Below are 14873 nucleotides of genomic sequence, written 5' to 3'. Positions count from 1 at the left end.
ATAAAATACCGAAAATCAGGCAAGTGACTATGTGATATCTGTGTGTGAGCAGAGGTATAAACCATCTCCTGCACTGACCTCGGACTCTCCTACTGAAGGTCCAGGTTTGGTCCAGTTGGTGATGAGAAGGAGGGTTCTCCTTATTCTTTTAAATTCCATTTATAAAGATCCATATTAGTATTATATTTGTATTGCAGGGTATCGAGCTCCAGCCTGCCTTGGATAAACATTTCTCTCTAAAAGCAAAGATCCATAGATTATTATATATATGACATTCAGCTCTCTATAATAATTACATTTATAAATATCTCCTACAGAGACTTCATTTTTTTTGCTCCATTTTGACCATACAGCAGAGAAACCCTAAACTCATACTAATAATTCCTTTACAAGAAGGACAGGAACCATTTTCTTTACGCTCTCGTCCTAATTAGGTGAGCATAAGGATATTGGAAATGTAAAAAATGTGTAAATCACAAGATGGATAAATAGATACCTCAAGATTTATGGTGAACAGCGATCAATGGATTCAGAATTGGCCTCCAGATCAGATCTGGTATCTCAGGCCCCCTAAAACTAAAACTAAGAGAACTGGGACAAAAGAAAGAAATATTAATAGTAGGAAGAAAAAAGCAGAACAATTGGAAAGATACTCACACCACCGATGATAACACAAGATAAAATGAGGAAAATGATGTAGCTGCCTGAAAAGATAATAGAGGAGAAATTAATTCAGATCTTTCTATATACAGTGCCTTGCGAAAGTATTCTGCTCCCTGGAAATTTTCAACCTTTTCCCACATATCATGCTTCAAACATGAGGATACCAAATGTAAATTTTTGGTGGAACACAATTGTGAAGTTGAACGAAATTTATTGGTTATTTAAAATTTTTGTGGAAATTCAAAAACTGAATAGTGGGGCGTGCAATATTATTATTCGGTCCCTTTAACTTAATACTTTGTTGCGCCACCTTTTGCTGTGATTACAGCTGCAAGTCGCTTGGGGTATGTCTATATCAGTTTTCTACATCGAGAGACTGAAATTCTTGCCCATTCTTCCTTGGCAAACAGCTCGAGCTCAGTGAGGTTTGATGGAGATCGTTTGTGAACAGCAGTTTTCAGCTCTTTCCACAGATTCTCGATTGGATTGAGGTCTGGACTTTGACTTGGCCATTCTAACACCTGGATACGTTTATTTAATCACAAGATGGATAAATAGATACCTCAAGATTTATGGTGAACAGCGATCAATAGTGTTGAGCGATACCGTCCGATACTTGAAAGTATCGGTATCGGAAAGTATCGGCCGATACCGGCAAAGTATCGGATCTAATCCGATACCGATACCCGATACCAATACAAGTCAATGGGACTCAAGTATCGGACGGTATCCCTGATGGTTCCCAGGGTCTGAAGGAGAGGAAACTCTCCTTCAGGCCCTGGGATCCATATTAATGTGTAAAATAAAGAATTAAAATAAAAAATATTGCTATACTCACCTCTCCGACGCAGCCCGGACCTCACCGAGGGAACCAGCAGCGTTCTTTGCTTAAAATGCGCGCATTTACTGCCTTCCGTGACGTCATGGCTTGTGATTGGTCGCGTGCCGCCCATGTGGCTGCGACGCGACCAATCACAGCAAGCCGTGACGTAATTTTCAGGTCCTGAATGCCTAATTCTAGGCATTCGGGATTTTAAAATTACGTTACGACTTGTGATTGGTCGCGTCGTGGTCACATGGACGACGTGACCAATCACAAGCCGTGACGTCACGGGAGGCAGGAAACGCGCGCATTTTAAAATTATGTCACGGCTTGTGATTGGTTGCGTGCCGCCCATGTGACCGCGACGCGACCAATCACAGCAAGCCGTGACGTAATTTTCAGGTCCTGAATGCAGAATTAGGCATTCAGGACCTGAAATTACGTCACGGCTTGCTGTGATTGGTCGCGTCGTGGCCACATGAGCGGCACGCGACCAATCACAAGCCGTGACGTCACGGAAGGCAGTAAACGTGCGCATTTTAAGCAAAGAAGGCTGCCGGTTCCCTCGGTAAGGTGCAGGCTGCGTCGGAGAGGTGAGTATATCCCTATTTTTTATTTTAATTCTTTATTTTACACATTAATGTTGTTTCGATACCGATACCCGATACCACAAAAGTATCGGATCTCGGTATCGGAATTCCGATACCCGCAAGTATCGGCCGATACCCGATACTTGCGGTATCGGAATGCTCAACACTAGCGATCAATGGATTGAGAATTGGCCTTCAGATCAGATCTGGTATCTCAGGAACCTAAAAATAAGAGAACAGGGACAAAAGAAAGAAATATTAGGCCGGCGTCACACTTGGTGTAAGACAATACGGTCCGTATTTTACGGCCGTAATGCGGAGAAATGTTCCCAAAATAGTGATCCATAGTCAGGGTGTGTCAGCGTATTTTGCGCATGGCATCCTCCGTATGTAATCCGTATGGCATCCGTACTGCGATATTTTCTCGCAGGCTTGCAAAACCGATATCTAATGGATTTATGTGCTCAAATGTTCGGGAAAACATATATACAGTATATATATATATATATATATATATGTCATTGAGACACATATATATATATATATATATTCTGTATTTATATTTACTTCAGCGCGATATCTGTGAAAAGCCGGTAATTCAATTGCCGGCTTTTCATTTCTCCTGCCTAAACACGACAGGATATGAGACATGGTTTACATACAGTAAACCATCTCATATCCCCATTTTTTTTTGCATATTCCACACTACTAATGTTAGTAGTGTGTATGTGCAAAATTTGGGCACTGTAGCTGCTAAAATAAAGGGTTAAATGGCGGAAAAAATTGGCGTGGGCTCCCGCGCAATTTTCACCGCCAGAGTGGTAAAGCCAGTGACTGAGGGCAGATATTAATAGCCAGGAGAGGGTCCATGGTTATTGGCCCCCCCTGGCTACAAACATCTGCCCCCAGCCACCCCAGAAAAGGCACATCTGGAAGATGCGCCTATTCTGGCACTTGGCCACTCTCTTCCCAGTCCCGTGTAGCGGTGGGATATGGGGTAATGAAGGGTTAATGCCACCTTGCTATTGTAAGGTGACAATAAGCCAGATTAATAATGGAGAGGCGTCAATTATGACACCTATCCATTATGAATCCAACTGTTTGAAAGGGTTAAAAAACACACACACACATGATTTAAAAGTATTTTAATGAAATAAACACAGCGGTTGTTTTAATATTTTATTGCTCTCTCAATCCATTTGCAGACCCTCGCTTGGCAAAACAATAAATGCACAAGATACATACCTTCTGCTGACCCGTCACGTCCCACGAGGTAATCCATCTGAAGGGGTTAAAATAATTTACAAGCAGGAGCCCTGCAAATGCAGCTGTGCTCATGCTTGTAATTCCCCGGTGAATGAAGGAAATGTAGGTCATTGACCTACATTTCCTTCAGTCGCGGTGATGCGCCCCCTGGTGGATGTCCTCATATGACCTGGAGCGTGGGAAAAAGTTCCCAGGCTGCAGTTCATGAGAACATCCAGCAGGGGCGCATCACCGGTCCGTGACTGAATGTAAGTATAGATCACTCTGCTTTCCTTTCAGCACCCGGGGATTACAGGCACGAGCGAGTGGTTTAGCGCAGCTCATGCCTGTAATATTAGTTAACCCCTTCAGATGGATTACCTCGTGGGACATGATAGGACATCAGAAGGTATGTATATTGTGTGTTTCTTATTTTGCCAAGCGAGGGTGTTCCTGATGGATTGAGAGAGCAATAAAATACTAAAACAACCTGTTTGTTTCTTTCATTAAAATACTTTTTAATCATGTGTGTGTGTGTTTTTTAACCCTTTCAGACAATTGGATTAATAATGGATAGGTGTCATAATTGACGCCTCTCCATTATTAATCTGGCTTAATGTCACCTTACAATAGCAAGGTGGCATTAACCCTTCATTACCCCATAGCCCACCCCTACACGGGAGTGGGAAGAGAGTGGCCAAGTGCCAGAATAGGTGCATCTTCCAGATGTGCCTTTTCTGCAGTGGCTGGGGCAGATATTTTTAGCCAGGGGGGGCCAATAACCATGGACCCTCTCCTGGCTATTAATATCTGCCCTCAGTCACTGGCTTTACCATTCTGGCGGAGAAAATTGTGCGGGAGCCCACGCCAATTTTTTCCGCCATTTAACCCTTTATTTTAGCAGCTACAGCGCTGAAATTTTGCACATACACACTACTAACATTAGTAGTGTGGAATATGCAAAAAAAAAGGGGATATGAGATGGTTTACTGTATGTAAACCATGTCTCATATCCTGTCGGGTTTGTGCAGGAGAAATGAAAAGCCGGCAATTGAATTACCGACTTTTCACTAACACCGCTGCGTATTTCTCGCAAGTCACACTGCTGGTCCGTGTGGAATCCGTATTTTTCTCGCCCCCATAGACTTTCATTGGCGATTTTTTTGCGCAATACGCTAACAAACGCAGCATGCTGCGATTTTGTACGGCCGTAGAACGCCGTATATTACGGATCCGTAATATAAGGCTGATAGGACTAGACCCATTGAGAATCATTGTGCCGTATGTTATGCGAGTTTTACGCACGTAGTTTCTGCGCTCTTACGTCCGTAAAACTCGCATGTGTGACGGCGGCCTTAGTAATAGGAAGAAAAGAGCAGAACAATTGGAAATATACTCACATCACTGATGATAATACAGGATAAAATGAGGAAAATCTTGTAGCTGCCTGAAAAGATAAAAAAGGAGAAATTAATTCACATCCTTCTATATATTACATAGAAGAAAGTTCTGTGTACACGGCGTCCATAATGCTAAAATTAAAGAGGACCTGTGCGACCTATAAGACACTAGGAGCCAAAGTCCAGAGAGTTTTTGTTTAGAAAAATATCAAAAAGTTTACTACAGAAAAGGGGGTTACAAAAGCAATAACAAGAGGAAAGTAAAGATAATAAAAATAAAACAGTAAATGGTGATGGCACAGGATGTCACAATGCTGCAAATCCACAATGAAATAAAGGGTAAAGGAAAGTGTTAACACCTATATGTGCATGTACAGGATATATAAAAAACATAGTGTCCACAGTGCAGAGACATCAACATCAAGATAACAAAAGATCTCATAAATGTAACATGTGTTAAGCCCCCGTCTCACTAAGCGAGATCGCTAGCGAGATCGCTGCTGAGTCACAAGTTTTGTGACGCAACAGTGACCTCAGTAGCGATCTCGCTTTGTGTGACACGTAGCAGCGACCAGGCCCCTGCTGTGAGATCGCTGGTCGTGTTGGAATGGCCTGGACCTTTTTTTGATCGTTGAGGTCCCGCTGGGTAGCACACATCGCTGTGTTTGACACCTTACCAACGACCTCGTTGACGACTCAGACACTGAATCGTCATAATAGCTCCCATGTGACATCGTTGTACAGGTCGCTACAGGTCGCTGGTGAGATGTCAAACAGTGAGATCGCAGCAGCGATCGTTGGAAGATCTCACTGTTTGACATCTCACCAGCGACCCATAGCGACGCAGCAACGATCCCTGAAGGTCGTATCGTTGTCGGGATCGCTTTAGCGTCGCTAAGTGTGACGGGGCCTTTAGGCTGTGTGCCCACATTGCGTTTTTTATGCGTTTCTGACATATTATTTGCCGTGGCGGAAACGCTTAAAAAAACGCTTAAAAATGCATTCCCATGCAATCCTATGGGATTCCACAGTTGCTGTGCCCATGCTGCGGATTCTCCCGCTGCGGAATCGCATAGTAAAATTCACAGCATGTTCACTATTTCTGCGGAATAGCGGCAATTCCGCCGCCATAGGATTGCATTGAAACGCTCACTTTACGCATGTGGCTATGCTCACCATGCGAAAAGTGAGCGCTTCGTGTGCGGATGGTACCCAGGGTCTGGAGGAGAGGAGACTCTCCTTCAGGCCCTGGGTACAATATTCCTGTAAAAAAAAGAATTAAAATAAAAAATGGGGATATACAGTACAGAGCAAAGGTTTGGACACACCATCTCATTTAAAGATTTTTCTGTATTTTCATGACTATGAAAATTGTAAATTCACACTGAAGGCATCAAAACTATGAATTAACACATGTGGAATTATAAACTTAACAAAAAAGTGTGAAACAACTGAAAATATGTCTTATATTCTAGGTTCTTTAAAGTAGCCACCTTTTGCTTTGATGACTGCTTTGCACAGTCTTGGCATTCTCTTGATGAGTTTCAACCTGTCAATCACTTTTCCAAGTGATGCTTCAAATTGCTTGTAAAGCGCAAGCATTCTGCAAGCTAAAAACGCTGTCAAAATGCTTGTGTTTTGTGGGAAAACGCATGCGAATTCCGCATGCGTTAAACCCACGGCAGGGAGTTGCGGAAATGCTGCGGACATTTCCTCAGCATTTCTGCATCGTGGGCACATAGCCTAAGTCTCTGATCACTGTGTTAAATAGACTACACGTTCATCATCTAGTCTCCAATGTAAAGTAACTAGCCATTTGCAGGTGGCACAAAACAGTCAATCCTGTGCAAAAATGTGCAAAAGGAGAGCCACATGCGAAAATACGATAAAGGAAAAAATATACATCACAAAAAGGTCATCTTACCCACAGTAAGCCGTGTGAAATTGCACAAAAACTGGCAGCCCCAAAGAGCATTTTGCGTGCGCTTCCTTGGGAAAATGCATGTTGGGGCTACCACACCGATAGTTACATTCTGCAGTAGAGCAGGGAGAATCGATCTCCCTGCTCTGCCACCTGGCAGGTATGAGGCCCCTGAGCAGGCAGAAGGGCCCAGTGCCAGCAGTCTGTCAGTCTGTCATCGCAAGTGCAACTGTATCGGCTGGATGCCAATACCTCTGACCGCATTGATGAGAGAAGGAGCGTTACTCTCCCTCTCCCATCATCCCCCTCTCAGAGTCTAGCATCACCAACGCTGAAACTGGCAGGGGGTCGCGATAATGTCCACTACTTTGTGCCCGCTGTCCAGAGATGTGTGGATGCTCAGAGCAGCAGAGGAACAAGGAGGAGACGTGAGTATTGTATTTTATTCTATAGAGGCTGCCTATGGAGGTGCATTATATTAGGGGCTGCATTACACTAGAAAGTCTGCCTATAGGGGTGAATTATACTATATAGAGTCTGCCAATGGGAAGTGAATTATACTATATATAGTCTGCCTATGGGAAGTGAATTATGCTATATAGAATCTGCTTATGGGAAGTGCATTATACTATATAGAGTCTGTCTATGGGAAGTGCATTATACTATATAGAGTCTGACTATGGGAAGTGCATTATACTGTAGAGGCTGCTATGGGGAGTGCATTATACTAAAGAGGCTGCCTATGGGAGTGCATTATATTAGGGGCTGTATTATACTATAGAGTCTGCCTATGGGGGTGCATTATACTATATAGAGTCTGCCTATATGAAGTGCATTATACTACATAGAGTCTGCTATAGGAATTGCATTATGCTATAGAGTCTGCCTATGGTGAGTGCATTATACTATAGAGTCTGCTTATGGGGTGTGCATTATACTATAGAGGCTGCCTATGGGGGTGCATTATATTAGGGACTGCATTATACTATAGAGTCTGCCTATGGGGGTGCATTATACTATATAGAGACTACCTGTGTGAAGTGCATTATACTACATAGAGTCTGCTATGGGAAGTGCATTATTCTATAGTCTGCCTATGGTGAGTGCATTATTCTATAGACTCTGCCTATGTGGAGCGCATTATACTATAGAGTCTGCCTATGGGGAGTGCATTATACTATAGAGGCTGCTTATGGGGAGTGCATTATACTATAGAGGCCACCTATGTGGGTGCATTATATTAAGGGCTGCATTATACTATAGAGTCTGCCTATGGGAGTGCATTATATTATAGGGGCTGCATTATACTATAGAGACCACCTATCGGGTTGCACTATATTAAGGGTTGCATTATACTATAGAGTCTGCCTATGGGGTGCATTATATTAGGGGATGCATTATACTAGAATCTGACTATGGGGTGCACTATATTAGGGGATGCATTACACTAGAGAGTCTGCCTAAGGGGGCATTATACTATATAGAGTCTGCCTATGGGAAGTGCATTATGCTATAGAGTCTGTCTATGAGGAGTGCATTATAATATAGTCTGCCTATGGGGAGTGCATGATACTATAAAATTTGCCTATGGGAAGTGCATTATACTATATAGTCTGCCTATGGGGAGTGTATTATACTATAGAGTCTGCCCATGGGGAGTGCATTATACTATAGAGTTGCCTATGAGGGGGCATTATACTATAGAGTCTGCTTATGGGGGTGTATTATAGTATAGAGTATGTCCATGGGGGGTACATTATACTATATAGAGTCTGCCTATGGGAAGTACATTATACTATATGGAGGCCTATGGGGAGTGCACTATACCATATAGAGTCTGCCTATGTGGAGTGCATTATACTATAGAATGTGCCTATGGGGAGTGCATTATACTATAGAGGCTGCCTATGGGGAGTGCATTATACTATAGAGGCCACCTATGTGGGTGCATTATATGAAGGGCTGCTTTATACTATAGAGTCTGCCTATGGGAGTGCATTATATTATAGGGGCTGCATTATACTATAGTGGCCACCTATGGGGGTGCATTATATTAAGGGTTGCAGTATACTATAGAGTCTGCCTATGGGGGTGCATTATATTAGGGGATGCATTATACTAGAATCTGACTATGGGGTGTACTATATTAGGGGATGAATTACACTAGAGAGTCTGCCTATGGGGGTGCATTATACCATATAGAGTCTGCCTATGGGAAGTGCATTATACTATAGAGTCTGCCTATGGGGAGTGCATTATACTATAGAGTCTGCCTATGGGAAGTGCATTATACTATATATTCTGCCTATGGAGAGTGTATTATACTATAGAGTCTGCCTATGGGGAGTGCATTATACTATAGAGTCGCCTATGGGGGGTGCATTATACCATAGAGTCTGCCTATGGGGGTGTATTATAGCATGGAGTATGCCCATGGGGGGTACATTATACTATATGGAGGCCTATGGGGAGTGCATTATACCATATAGAGTCTGCCTATGGGGAGTGCATATGCTATATAGAGTCTGCCTATGGGGGTGCATTATAGTATAGAGTATGCCTATGGTGGGGTACATTATACTAAATGGAGGCCTATGGGGAGTGGATTATACTATATTGAGGACTATATTGAGGATTGTCTGGTGCATTATACCATATAGAGGCTATATAGGGGGCCATCATACAGTGTGGAGATTAGTGTTGGAGCTATTAAAAAGTTTGGGGATACTAAGGGGTCAATAGATATACAGTGAGGGGGCATTAGACTGTACTAGAGACCATCATGCTGTGTACATGGGAGCTTTAAAGGGGAGACTCAAAACATTATTAAATGTAAAGTGAGCACTTATTGTTATAGGGGAACTCAGGTTACTGTGATTGTCAAAGGGGCACACAGAGGATATTATTACTTTCTAAGGGACAAAACGTGGGCACTGTTTTTTAGGGCACGTGCACATGACATTACTATATTCTAGAGGTTTGTTTTACTATCTAAAGGTCACACAGGACCACACATCAGGTGCAGTAATAAGGACACATATGACAGTGGCTCAGTATTGGGGTATCAGGTGCAGCAATGGGGACACATAAGGCAGCAGCATTGGGGTATCAGTAGGATGAGCAGTTTGTGCAGGTTGGGAATAGTCCCATTGGGGAAAATGCTGAAAAATATGAGAAGTGAAATGTGTCTTTGTTGTAATCTCTGCAGCAGAATCCTGGCTGGAAGAAGTTCTGGGCCAGATGGAAAAGATGTGAAAAGTGAATGATTCCATCATGAAGAACATCAGCTGTAAGTCACTGTCTGTAACTGTGCTGTGATCTCTTATATGTTCTGTAGGATTGGTAGCTACCACTGACCATATGACGGTAATATCCATGTTGGTCTTCATATAGAGATTATCTTCAGTAACAGTGCGGCCATCTACTGAGGTTCTCCTCCACTATTAGGGTGTGTCACCCAGTTATAATCAAGGTTAGCTGGTTAAGGGCCCACTGAAAAGTTTTGAGCCCCCAAACCAAAACCCTAGCTACACCTCTGACTATCATGCATGCAGTCTAGAGGGCAGCAGAGTAACACTGCTTCTTTACCCAAAATATATCCCCTGAGGAACCCTTCTTCGATATATAAGGGGGGAACGAGTCGGGATGGGGGACTCTTTTTAGGATAAGTTCCTCCTTTATACAACTACCACAGAATATGCGTTCATTTCACTTGTTCCCATTATATATCAGTCCTATTATGGATATCATATACCTTATCTCTGGCTTATGTAACTGATGACGCTCTTGGCAGCCATTTATTGTGCATCTTACTGTGAATATATTGTGATATTTCTAATATCTGGTAGACGGAGACTAGTCATTTGTATGGTCTGATATATCACTGATCACATTGTTCCTAGCAGTGATTTGCACTATTTGCGTGTATGAATCCCATTGTGGATTCACCTCCTGGACACTGGTAGTGTATGATGTATATCACTGATATTATATATATTTGAAATACCCATGTAAACGACCTTACAGTATTTCAGATACATCAGATCTCTTCTACATCCAATCGCAAACCTCAGATTATTGAATATTATATAAGATTTCCTATATGGAGCTTTATATTCAGAGACTCACTGAAGTCACTAAGCCGGACATTATGAACAATTATAACGCACTGAAGTCCATTATTTGGGTGTTGGTGGTGGCTGTTTTAGGGAGGTCCGCTGAGGTTCAGTTAGGGACAGCCAATGCCTAGAGGGGGCACTGTGTCGAATCCCTAGGGTGCCAACCTCTGCTGTCAGAAAGGGTGACTAAGGGTAAGACACTATCAATTCCCTTAGAAATTTCTAATTACTAATGGAAGGTACTACTTTGTTTTATGACTTGAAAAGGCTTTCACGACAAGATGGTGGTGCCAGGAGCTCCCCTCTCTCACCTAGCTCCCTCCAGCTGCAGCACAGAACTGGGGGGTCCGGATTGAAGGGGATATCTACTTAGATGCCACAGTCAATAGTGATCATGGCATCTGGAAGCCTGACAAGGAAGAGACAAGACGCTCTCTGAGGAAGTGCTCATGAAACGTGTGTCGGGGCTGAGGGAGGCACCCACGCACCCTGCTGCAGTCCACTGCATGTTCATTCCACTATATCATCCTTAGGTAAAGTAAAAACCTTTTATATACCATTGTGTCAGTCTCCATATTGCTCACATAACAGCCACTGGGCTTGTACTAGGGGGGAACCTAGATCCATACCGATATGCACTTGCACTTTAAATATATATGCACTTGCACATGAAATACATTCAGTCTTAGACTGGCTAATGCTATGATCCTATAAATATGGACCCTGGTGTGATTGCTTGTTCCTTTTTTCTATTTGGGTCAGATTCTTACAATAAGCAGATCTATTAATTCAGGGGAATTATACCCCTCTATATGGAGGTAATTATGATACGGCTCTTTTACACCCAATACAGTGTTTGGAACCAATGGAAGCCTAATATTGTTACTATGTGCAGAGGTCATTTACTGTGCGACCCCTCACACAAGAGGCGCTAGTTGTTTTATGAAATTATATGTTGTTTTTTCTTTTAAAATCATTTTGTAACTAAAATATATTCGTTTTTATAAATCCCATGAAGTGGTCACTTCTGTTTGCCTGTTCCCCTAAATGTCAGGCACGTATGTGATTTATATTACTGCTTGTGACACTAGATCAGAGGACGCTCCTTATTTATTATTTATTTTATCTTATAGGTACTAACCATGCAGGGTGCCAAAACTCTTCTATCAATCCATGTTCCTCTTTGTAAGTTTTAAAATGTTAAAGATGAATATATATATATATATATATATATATATATATATATATATATATATATATATTTTTTTTTTTTTTTTTGCCTAAATTACAAATTAGATGTGACATCTTTAACTTTAGGCCTTTTAGAGATCATTTCATCTTCAGCTTGGTTAACTATTCACAATAACAGTAATTGTGACCAGGGGTGCCCAAACTTTTACATGTCAGTATATGTGTATGTATAGATATATCTATGTAATGTAATACCGCACAGAATTATTAATACTGTTATCATAGCTGACAGTTGATGAATGCGGCATCTTACCTGTGAGCCAAACAGTCAATTCCAGTCCTGGTCCAGACGTTGTAGTCAGAAATTCTAGAAAAATCCTGCACAGCGAACTATAGGATTCACACCGATCTAACACCAAGAGCAAAGTGAGCAGAACTCAGCTGCAGTAATATAGGCTAGTACCGTCTGTGACATCATCAGTTCTATTCTATTATGACATCATCAGTTCTATTGTCTATGACATCATCACCACCATTACTGCCCACAACGTCAGCAGCGGTAGAAATTATTCATCCTATATATACAGTATATTACTTCTGTTGTAGTGAAAGACACAATATTAACCATTTCCTGTCATCTCTCTGATTTTTCATGTACTAATGGAAGGTACTACTTTGTTTTAGGGCATGAAAAGGCTTTCACGCCAAGATGGTGGTGCTAGGAGCCTTTCCATTATGTCTATGACATCACGTGATTAATAACTGACTGGCTGACTCCTTCTAAGCTCTATGTAGAAACAGGAGGTCAATTTTCCCTGTATGAGTCATCAGTCTCTGCAATAGTCCCGGCAGGGGGGGAGGAGCAGCGGGGTCAGGAGATGAATAGGGGATGATAAATGCACGCACAAGAGACTTCCTGTTTCTACACTGAGCAAAGAGAAGAATTTACTAAGGAGAAAGGCAAAATGAGCAATTGTAAGTACACAGTGCTGTATAATATGATGGCTGCAATATAGAAAGAGGATTAACACTTTGATGGGAGGAGGAGCGCTTCTTTATTAAATTGTATGTGCCTGTAAATGGAGGCCATAAAAAGTGCAGCTTGTCCTGTATAAAACAAGCCCGTATTGAATTTTCAATAGAGCTTTGTATGTCCTGACGGGTTAAACTGGGCCTGTCCTTAAGGTGCTGTGGACGACTTACAGTAACCTGGACCATACTGGTATCTTTACATCCACAGGTTCAGGGGATAATCAGCAGAAACAAATATTGTATAGAAATATATAGTTGTGCTGAGGTGTTGGTGCATTGTGTGCAGAGATTGCTGCACTAATGTCCAGGGTGAATCCGACCGTATGTGAGAATTATATATCAGATATATAATGTAATACCACACAGAATTATTAATACTGTTATCATATCTGACAAATGATGAATGCGGCATCTTACCTGTCAGCCAAACAGTCAGTTCCAGTCCTGGTCCAGATGTTGTAGTCAGAAATTCTAGAAAAATCCTGCACAGCGAACTATAGGATTCACACCGATCTAACACCAAGAGCAAAGTGAGCAGAACTCAGCTGCGCGGGTAGGTGTGTCGGCTAGTTCTGTCTGTGACATCATCAGTTCTATTATGACATCATCAGTTCTGTACTGATCATCAGTTCTATACCTCTACCATCAGTTCCCTTCTAGTTCTTCCCTTGTCTGTATACGCCGGCTGTACAGTCACCAGATATCGGCATGTTACATGGGAAGCTGCTCTATAAGCCTGATACATGTGTGATTTTATAGCAGCGGACATATTGGGGCACCGTTATATCAATAGTGTCATCAGATCATTGTGTACCACTGTCACTACTGTTGTAACTGGGGTTATCTTATCATGGCCACCATGGTCTTGTATTAGCCGGCCCAGTGATTGCACAGGTCTGACTTCTGGGTTATGTGCGGCTTATTACTACTGAGAAGAAGTAGAAGATGCCATCTTGATAAACACATCTCACTACTTGTAACCTTCTGCCCATTACCCTTTATAATGAGAAGAATCCAGAGATCCGGAGAATCTGGAGAGATCCGTAGATGTTTAATTCATTCATTATAAATCTGAAATATTCCTTGTAATGTGTCCATGATGGTAAATGTGTCAGTATAACGGGGAAACATGAGAATCCGGCAGCTCGATGTCCCTGGAGATCTGGAGCTTTATTATAACAATGTGGACACAGTCTGTGGGTTTCTCCCTTATTATTAAAGTCTGTGGATCATAAAGAACATGGCGGTGCTGGATTTTCATTTTGTCTCTGTCACTATCACTGAAGTGTGAATGGAGCAGTAGGGGGCATGGCTGATTGCGGTTCCTTTAAACCTCTACTATCTTCAGTCATGATGGGACCCCTGTGATCAGTGGCATAACTAGAGTCTGATGGGCCCCAGTGCAAGATTTGGACCAAGCCCCTCTATCCTAAATTTGAAGTGTTTGTGTGTGGAGCAGTGAATATTCATCTTCTTTATGATTCCTAGAAATGAGGGGAGGCTACAAATATATAAGGGCAAACTTCACAAAAAATCTGAAAAAAAAAACCTACAGAGAAACGTAGAAGTGCTGAGCCCAAGTAAAATTTACAATGTTTATTAGTAATAAATAAAAAAGTCAAAAGGAAAATATTTTTAAAGAATCAGTGGAGATGAAAAACAGGAACTGGCGCGGGACCACGCAGGTAAGAATGAATCCAAATACACAGCAAAAAAGTAATAATCAGTGCATAATAAGTATAGTGTCCAAACAGATAAATAAATACAATCAAGTGATTAGTATTAGATGGACATAGATGGACATATTCATGATTAATAAAAAAAAGTGCTGTGCAAAAAATGTTAAAAAATGTATATATATATATATGTACACACACACATATGCAAAGT

At 41.8% G+C, this 14873-nt stretch overlaps 1 long non-coding RNA gene across 1 annotated transcript; it reads right to left on the bottom strand.

Annotated features, from left to right (window-relative positions):
- Positions 1 to 110: 110 nt before the first annotated feature.
- On the bottom strand, positions 111 to 13535 carry LOC143784528 (uncharacterized). The gene is made up of 5 exons (XR_013217809.1): positions 13401 to 13535; positions 12265 to 12360; positions 4722 to 4768; positions 497 to 704; positions 111 to 236 (listed from the first exon to the last, which is right to left on the bottom strand). It is a non-coding gene; the product is annotated as an uncharacterized LOC143784528 (long non-coding RNA).
- Positions 13536 to 14873: the final 1338 nt, after the last annotated feature.

Source organism: Ranitomeya variabilis, chromosome 1, assembly GCF_051348905.1.
Source record: "Ranitomeya variabilis isolate aRanVar5 chromosome 1, aRanVar5.hap1, whole genome shotgun sequence".
Classification (NCBI taxonomy): domain Eukaryota; kingdom Metazoa; phylum Chordata; class Amphibia; order Anura; family Dendrobatidae; genus Ranitomeya; species Ranitomeya variabilis.
Note: the sequence above shows the minus strand (reverse complement) of the source record. Positions and strands in the feature narration are given on the sequence as shown.